The following is an 8,987-nucleotide window of genomic DNA, read 5'->3' on the forward strand; positions in this document are numbered from 1 at the left end:
AATATTTGCACATCGTTTTACTTTGTAGCATTAGCTATGAGTAAATGTAATTAGTGGTATTCGTTAAGTCAAGCATCACTACTACTTAGTCTGATTTAAAGATAGTATTTTCTTCTCTGTTTGGACATATATCCAAGTAAAATGGCTTCTTGAATGAAAGAAAATGCAGAGCGAGGCTTTATCCGAAATCATTGATTAAATGATTCCTATTAAAATGGCTGGATTTTGCCTGCGGAAATTCGCAGAACACTGGTAAATGTTACTCCACCAAATGGGTGATATAAAATATTACATAGACATGGAGGTGGGATATTTTGACTTGGGTCAGTAAGCAACCACACATATCACCTTAGCAACCAGATAGCAATGCCCTAGCAACCACCTACAACATTTGTGCAGGCAAAAACCACTCAAATACAATGCTTACATCATGTGACTAAACTTTTACTACATGTATGTGATTTCAACCGTGAGTGGACACAATAAGCTGGTTAAAGGAAGATATTTAGAAGAATGTCAGTAACCAGACACTTTTTGGTACCATTGACTTCCATATTTTTTCTACTATGGAAGTCAATGGTACCAAAAGGTGTCTGGTTACTAACATTCTTCTAAATATCTTCCTTTCTGTTCAGCAGAAGAAAGAAATTCATACAGGTTTGAAACAACATGAGGGGGAGTATGTGATGACAGAATTTTCATTTTAAAGTGGAGTGGGAAACTATTTCGTTGTCACCAGTGCCATTTGAAAAGTAGAAAAAACAATGTAAAGATTTTTGTGTCATTGAGTCAGAGGTCAAAAGGTGCTTGCATCCAGGATTAACCCTGCAGTGTTTGTGTGACCTCACTCAACCATCAATCATCTGAGATAAATCTCAGCAATGGATAAGGGATTAATATATATAATTTTTTCAAGATTGCGCTATCAAATAAACAATTACAAAAAGGAATAAAATGGATGCCGCAGGGATAAATATAGACAGAGATTGTTTCTTTTTTTGATCAGATATGATCCGCCTCGTTCTCATATTCCGCGCACCAAGAATTCAATCAGCGTTTGTTTGTGCATGGAATTGCTGCTTGTTATAGTGTCATAAATGACAAAAGATTCCTGTTGTGCGCTCGGATTTTAAAATGCAAATGCCCTTTCTGATGAGCTCAGCGCGTCAGGGCTGTTGCACCGTTTTGCAGAGAAGAGATTAGCCTGTGATTAGCCTGTGTGTGTGTTTGTGAGGAAGAGTGTGAATGGGTTTGTCGGTGCAAGGCATGTGTATGTGTGTAGGGAGAGTATGTTTATTCTGCTCTGTCCTGGAGCCAAACATATCATGCCTCTGTGAATGTGTGTGTGTGTGAGAGAAGTATCATACACACAAGGGAAGGCTCTGCAGGACTTGCATTATGATGACATGGAGTTGTGCGTAACAACAACGTCATCCTGGTGAGGAACAGCTCTCCAAAAAACACAAAGCGCAGAGATAATATCACACCAAACAGCTCATATCCCCCACTATCAGAACTTACATCAGTTTGTCCTCTGTAATATTTGGAAGAGTACTGTAGGGTTATTATAGGTAACTAAAGCTAAAACCATTTTAAAAAATCATTTTACCTGAGAAGCAATGTGAATGAAGTGATTGAAGTGAATGTATATATAAACTACAACGGCTCAAACACTAGAGGGAGCCGTTTACACAACACCTTTTTCAACTAAAAACGTAAAACTTTTTATGCACTTTGGCCGTTCATTTATACGACAACAGCGTTTTGGGGGCCTGAAAATGCAAACGTTTGAAAATGGGTTTCAAGTTTTTGAAAACTATAACGTTATCATCTCCGAGTAAACTACAAAAACGCGAAATTGTGAAAACGGTGAAGTCATGCACATGCGATTTACATGTTCAGTCTATGGGCGCGTAGTGTTTCTTAAAGTGGCATCGCCAAATACTGGCCTGGGATGAATAATACACCGTTTTTGAACGTTTTCGCGGGTCCGTGTGAACAGGATCATTTTGACAACGTTGTTGTCTGTATGCGAAAAATGCAATGGAAAGACTTTTCCGTTTTTACCATTGTCATGTAAACGTATAAAAATTGAAAACTTTTTATGCGTTTTGGCCGTTCACTTACATTAAAACACCGTTTTAGGAACCTGAAAACGGAACTTTGAAAACGGGTTTCAAAGTGCACGTTTTTGAAAACAATACTGTTATCGTCTCTGTGTAAACTACAAAAATGCTAATTTGTGAAAACAGTGACATAATGGGCATGCGTATTACTTGTTCAGGCTATAGACCTTATTACTTGGCTATAGACCTTATGCGCCAGAGAAATAAGGGCGCCGCCATCTTTAGAATATTGTCTTTGAACTTCCGTTTTTCCAGTCGCTCTGTATATCTCTATTGCATCGTTGTCCAGGAGTAATTGGCTTTTGAAGTGGATTTACTTAATGTAAAGTTAACGAAAGTTATCATGAAGATTGTAATGTTTAAAGCAGATGTCTTGACAAATGTCAGTAGACTGCGGGAAGATTTTAAAACGAGCCGTTCATTCATAAATACGCAAGATCGCTGTAAAAAACAAGGAGTGCAGCGCTGAAAAGGGGCGGGGCTACATAAGGTCTATAGGCGTGTAGTGTTTCTTTACAGAGTGACATCGCCAACTACTGGTCTGGCATGAATAATACATAACTTTTACTCCTTTTCGAGGATCCATGTAAACGGGGATAATTTTGACAACATTGTCATCTGTATGCAAAACTTTTCAAAAACGCAAAGGAAAAACTTTTCCACCTTTTATGAGACTTGATCAAAACCCATCAGACTTTTGTGTGCGAACGGAAAATCTTGAACAAGAAATTTTCCGGCGTGCTCACCCGATACCGTTTCCAGTGGGCCTACGTTTTTCCCTGCTCATACAGTTTCTCGAAAATATATATTTTTATTGTGTGCACTCAGAAGTTAAACATAATTTTAGTTCTTCCAGAAAGACTCGGGAGAATAAATACTGTGACAATTATACATTTATTAACAGCCCAGCAGGCAATAAAGTTCTTTGGCGTAGGCCCCGTTCGTATAGCTCGCAATCTGAGGGTCCGGACTCTGCATATACTGCCTGAAGACAAAGGCAGGGGCGCAGCCGACCCCCTGTGAGGTATGGGAAGGGACCATCCTGGTGGTGGTGGGGAGGATGGAGGGAAGGATCCGTCTTGGAGGTGGTGGGGAGGAGGTGAATGGAAAGCGTCAGCATCTGCGAACTCAAACGTGTGTAAGTACCAATCTTTTATACCACGAGTATTAGAATTTGATTGGATAGATGAGAAGGTAAAGTGACGTAACAATTTAGTCTTCCCGGCAGAACTTATGCTGAAGCTTTCATGGGCTCTGTATTTGGCATGTGACGCGAGTATCATTGGTGGTATTGGTATTTTTCTTCTGAGAAACAGCTTAGAAGAAAGCTGAAAGAGAAATAATTGAGATACTAAAAAAAACCTTTACCTTTGTAAACTGTGGATTTTTATTGATAGTTTATTGATAATAAAAAATGGAAATACAGCACATTTTACCTCAGAAAACATGGAAATGAGAAGCTCAGATATATAACTTCTCATGTGTTTACTGGAGGAAGAATAAAAGTATTTCAGCTCCATCCATGCAAAGAGCTTAATGCAGCAAATTTGAATTAAACAAATATAACACCATAAATCTAAATAAAGTGAATACAAAGTTGAATAACGAAACTGACTTGAGGAAGAATCCTGGATCTCATTCATCAGACGCTCTGAACGCTCAGGCTGATGGACACAGCAGATGAAGAGCCAGAGGGCAGAGAGGCTATGCAGCCAGAATCAGACCTGAATATCATGAAGGATCTATATTTAGAGATCCCATTAGAGCCTTTTTAGACGCATGGAGAAGACATGCACCAAACACACACACATCAAAAATCACCGACTCCTCTGTGAGTGTGTGTTTCTGAAGATACGTTCTGCATCACAACAACCTGTCATTGTCCTTTGGCTTATTTCCTGTCTGGCCTCGTTTTTTCTCTCGTACTTTTTTTTCAGTGTTTCTTCTTTTTCTCCCTTTGGCTGTTTATGTTGTTGGGTTTTATGTTGGTAAGGTGCCAAACCTGTGTCAGACTGAATGAAGCATCTCGCTGTAGGGAAGCTCGGGGCTGATCATGATGGCCTGTTTGATGAATGTGCTGTGGTGTTACTATCGCTGATGTTACTAACGCCAGATTCAAGTCAATCACTGAGGTGTTTTTTTCTCCTCTTTTCAACCGGGGGTCTGTGAAAGTCCTGCAGGGGAACAGTGAACAGATACACCTCTCAAAATATTGACGTCGTTTGGGGATGTTTTAGAAAGGGTCACCAAGACTGCATATATTTAATCACAAACAGCTATATTGTGAACTATTAAAATAGCTGTTTTCTATTTTAATATTTGTTGAGAAATGTAATTTATTCCTGTGATACATGCAAAGCTGATTTTTTTTAGCATCATTACAGTCTTTAGTGTCACATGATCACTCAGAAATCATTCTAAAATTCTGATTTGCTGCTCAAGAAATGATCAATGTTGAAAACACTTGTGCTGCTTAATATTTTTGTGGATATTGATATTAAAACATATTTTTAGAGTATTACAGTCACTTTTGATCAATTTAATGCATTTTATCCTTCCTTTTTTTAATTTCTTAAAAATGAAAACATTTTACTTCTAACTTTTAACATTTTGCATTTTAAACAGTGGTTTATATAAAACATATAATTTCTTTGAAATTATGTTTAAAAATTCTACATACATTTATATACAGTTGTTTCTTTTTATAACATTATGGGGGTTCCCCAGTATAAAAAACCCCTGATCTTTAAATAGTCTCTGGGTCACTCTGTGCATTTATTATTATTATTTCTCAGTTATTGCTCTTTTATTGCTCAGAAACGTTTTGATTCATTTGAGTCCTTTTGTAAATCTCCTCATATCTTTTTGTAGAAAAATGTTTAGTTAATTCTACTATTCTTCACTGTTTTCAAAATAGGGTGCTTATTGTTTATATTTATTGTAAATTCATCCCAAGTCATTCGATTCTGGCAAAAATAAAATAATTTAATTTAATAGTTGAATATTTAAAAAGATAATGCCACTTTTAAAAAAAAAATTCTTGTGCAAAGATAATGCTTTAAGATAATGCAACTTTTTTGTTAGTATCTCCAAACTGTTTTAGGGTGGCTTGACAATAGAGTCGACATGAAACGGAAGTTGTGATAGTTTTTTCTATTCTGATGTGAATCTTCTTTTTAAACAAGGAAAAATGTGTAGGGCAGGACTTGCTTTTGTCCATTGGGAATTGATGGTTGATTGGATTGATTGGAGTGACAGGTTGCCCCGTCCTTGAGCAAGTAAACGCATCATCAGGAAAGAGAAGAAATGCTGCAAGCATTAATATTTTGATTAAAGATTATTATACTGTAGCTAGCCAGATTGATTGAAGAACTTGGTGACAATTGGTCCTTCATTCATGACCAGCAGGTTTAAGTCAATAATTCTATCTCAGAAGAACCACCTGAAGAGAATTTAAGAACTGAAACTGTAAGACACTCCATGCCATGTAGAAAAACAATGAACTAAGTCTGTTTGCAGAATCTCTACAATACCCGCCTCTGGTGAAGCAAATGAAGTCTTCATTTGTTCTGAATGACTCTCAGATGAGCATCTGCTTTGGGCCATGTCGATGTTTCACGCAAGCTTGATTTTCTCTGCTTTTTAAGCTCTGATTGGTGAATACACGTCTTTGACATGCTCACAGATTCAGAGCATTGATCAAATCTCCTCCAAGATGAGATGGACACCAACAGACAGAAAAGCGGGTAAACTGCAGTGATTTGTTCACGATTGCATTGATTTCTCATCAATCGATCTTGACAGCATGGTGCATGCTTGCGACTCGCTGGGCGCTACTACGGATTGATCACTGAAGAGTGTCAGTGAATTTGTTCTTTGTATGAACAGCCGCACAGAAGAGCTCAACAGATGAACGGTTGTGTGATTCAATATGGCTCCAAATATGCTTGACATCTGAGATCAGAAAACTTCTCCTTTGAGCACTGCCGTATCGACGTCATCAATAATTAGGACGATGCATAAGCATGATCTGGGTGGTTTTCAGACAAATATAAGAGTGCATGCACTGCTGACTCCTCACGTTCATAAATATCTGAAATCTCTGTGGGCCGTGTGGATCACTTCCTCGTGAGACGCTCCATTAAACACATTACAGCTATTACGTCTCTGCAGCGCTCAGCTTTATTTATGCATCTCTTCTTTTATAGGAGTGAAGTACAGAGCTTCAAGAAAGACAACATTTTGTCTGATGAATTATGTGGGTATACGGCAAAGTTGGCGGTTTGGAAAACTAGGGAAAACAAGGATGGATGCTGAGAGATTTGATAGCTTTTTGAGAATTTTTTTAGTTTTTTGTAAAAAAAAAAAATTATTATTTAAAAAAATGTATATACACTATACCATTCAAATATTTGGGTCAGTACAATTTCTGTTTGAAATAAATTAATACTTTTATTGAATTAGGATGCATTCAATTGTTCAAATGAGACAGCAAAGTCACAAAAGATTCCTATTTCAAATAAATGCTGTTCTGTGAACTTTCTATTCACCAAAGAGTCCATGAAATGGAGAAATATTAAGCAGAAAAGCTGTTTTCAACAATAATAATATCAGCTTATTAGAATGATTTCTGAAGAATCATGTGACACTGAAGACTGGAGAAATGATGCTGTGTTGGTGAGCAAAAGAGACAAAAACATTTTTAAAAAATATTACTGACCAAAAAAACTTTTGAACGGTGGTGTATAAGAAAATTAAAATAAATAAACAAAATAAAACATATTTTTATTTTATTATAAATAAGAGCCTAACTGTGTGAAAGAGACTGATGTATTAGGATACAGCTGTTTTAATGAAGATGATTAAACATCTCTTCTCTGCTTTATGTGTGTTTGTGTGTGTGTGTGTACCTCAGGCACTTTGACTACACACACAAACACGGATTATGCAGGGAGATCTGATTTAGTTGCATCTGTTATGAGAAAAGCAGCTTCAGCGTCACATTACGTTATTATTAAGCTAATATTATATTAGCATTACATCAGTATTTCTAGAGTAATTTAGTGCTGGAGGCTTTCAGAACACTGAATACATGTTTATAATACATAACATCTCCACCGACAGCCTCTTAATAGGCGAATGGGTCTCTGTGTCCCATTATTGACCCTGAAACACTGAACCATTAAAATGTGTAATTCCACGTCTGTCGGTTATGAAAAGCCATCTACCCCTCATTTACCAAAGGGCACTGCTTTATTTACTTCTGCATGCAGATACTGGCCTCTATTTACACAACTTTTCCCCCTCTCTTTCAGTCACCTCTCTCTGGCTGAAGTGTTCAAAAGAGCCTCTTTAACAAATCCTCTCTGTCCGTTGTCACAGATGTACACGCACATCATTCTGAGTGTGTGTAGGCCTCCAAAAGAGAAATCACTCATGTTCGTCATTACATGAAGAGTCAGTGTGTGACCTCGTCCAGCAGGCCCTCATCAAACGCTCCACTTTATGTGTCAGGATGAGCGCTTTAAAGAGAATTGAGCACAAACCCCGTCACATGGAGCATCTGAGCCTTTTTACGGTTCCCTGACATATTGTGATGAAATGCTTTATGGAATCAATGACATTTTACAATTATAGAAATCATTTCCCCTTTTTTTGTGAGAAAAAGACTGACATTTACTTCATTGCTTGCTGAAAATAACATTGAAAAATTACATTTTGTTACTTTTGTTTCATTTTAAAGTATGGATAGTATTTTTTTTTTTAAATGTAATCATTTTGAATAAGCTAGGATGCATTCAATTGTTCACAAGTGATAGTAAAGACATTCATAATTACAAATGGATCGCAATTTCCACAAAAATATTAAGCAGCGCAACTGTTTTCAACATTGATAATACTAAGAAATATTTCTTGAGCAGCAAATCATCATATTAGAATGATTTCTGAAGGATCATGTGACTGAAGACTGGAGGAATGATGCTAAAAATTCAGCTTTCATCACAGGAATAAATTACATTTTAAAATGTATGACAACAGATTTCTGTAAAGCTACGGTGTTTCACAGAAATCGCACGACAAAGGAGTTCCACAAATAAAGCCTTTAATTAGAATATAAAAGCTAAAGAGAAGAACTGAAGAGAGAAGAGAGAACTGACAAAGAAACAAGGAACATGGCTTAAGGAAACATGTGAACGAAATCAGTAATCAAGGCTACAAACAAGGAGAACTTAAACTAAAACTGCACAGGAACATGAAAAAAATCTGTCTAAACAACATAACTCTGACAAATATAGTTATTTAAAATTATAATAACTGGTTTTACTGCATTTTCTATCAAATGCACACAGCCTTTGTGAGCTTAAACATAACAAAATGTTACCGACAAACATTTGACCAGTTGTTTATTTTAGAGTATACAATAAATGTCTTTGAGTTGTAGCATATCTCTCCAAACTGTCATGAGTAAGTTCTCATAATGAACACATGGTTATATTTTTCTGCCATCATCAAACCGTTCAAGAACATCTCATAAACACATCCATCATATTTATCCTAACAAAGAGGATGCTGGAGCCAAATGCTCCATGTGTTGTACACACGTTTGCCTCCCTCACAGCTGAATGATAGTCTGATCTGATGATTCTCCTTCTTTCTGTTTGTCTATACGGATGCTGTGTATTCTAGTGTGTGTATACACATACACACATGTTGAGTCTGTCGACAACATGTAGGACAAATGGAAGACTAAACGGTGGAAGTGAGAGGCTGTACTTTTAGAACACTGATATTTGATAAATGTGAATTTTGTTATTGTTTTGTTGCAAACAGTAAGGCTAACATTTTCATCCTAACAGGCAA

Source organism: Scardinius erythrophthalmus (assembly GCF_964197995.2).
Source record: "Scardinius erythrophthalmus genome assembly, chromosome: 17".
Lineage (NCBI taxonomy): Eukaryota > Metazoa > Chordata > Actinopteri > Cypriniformes > Leuciscidae > Scardinius > Scardinius erythrophthalmus.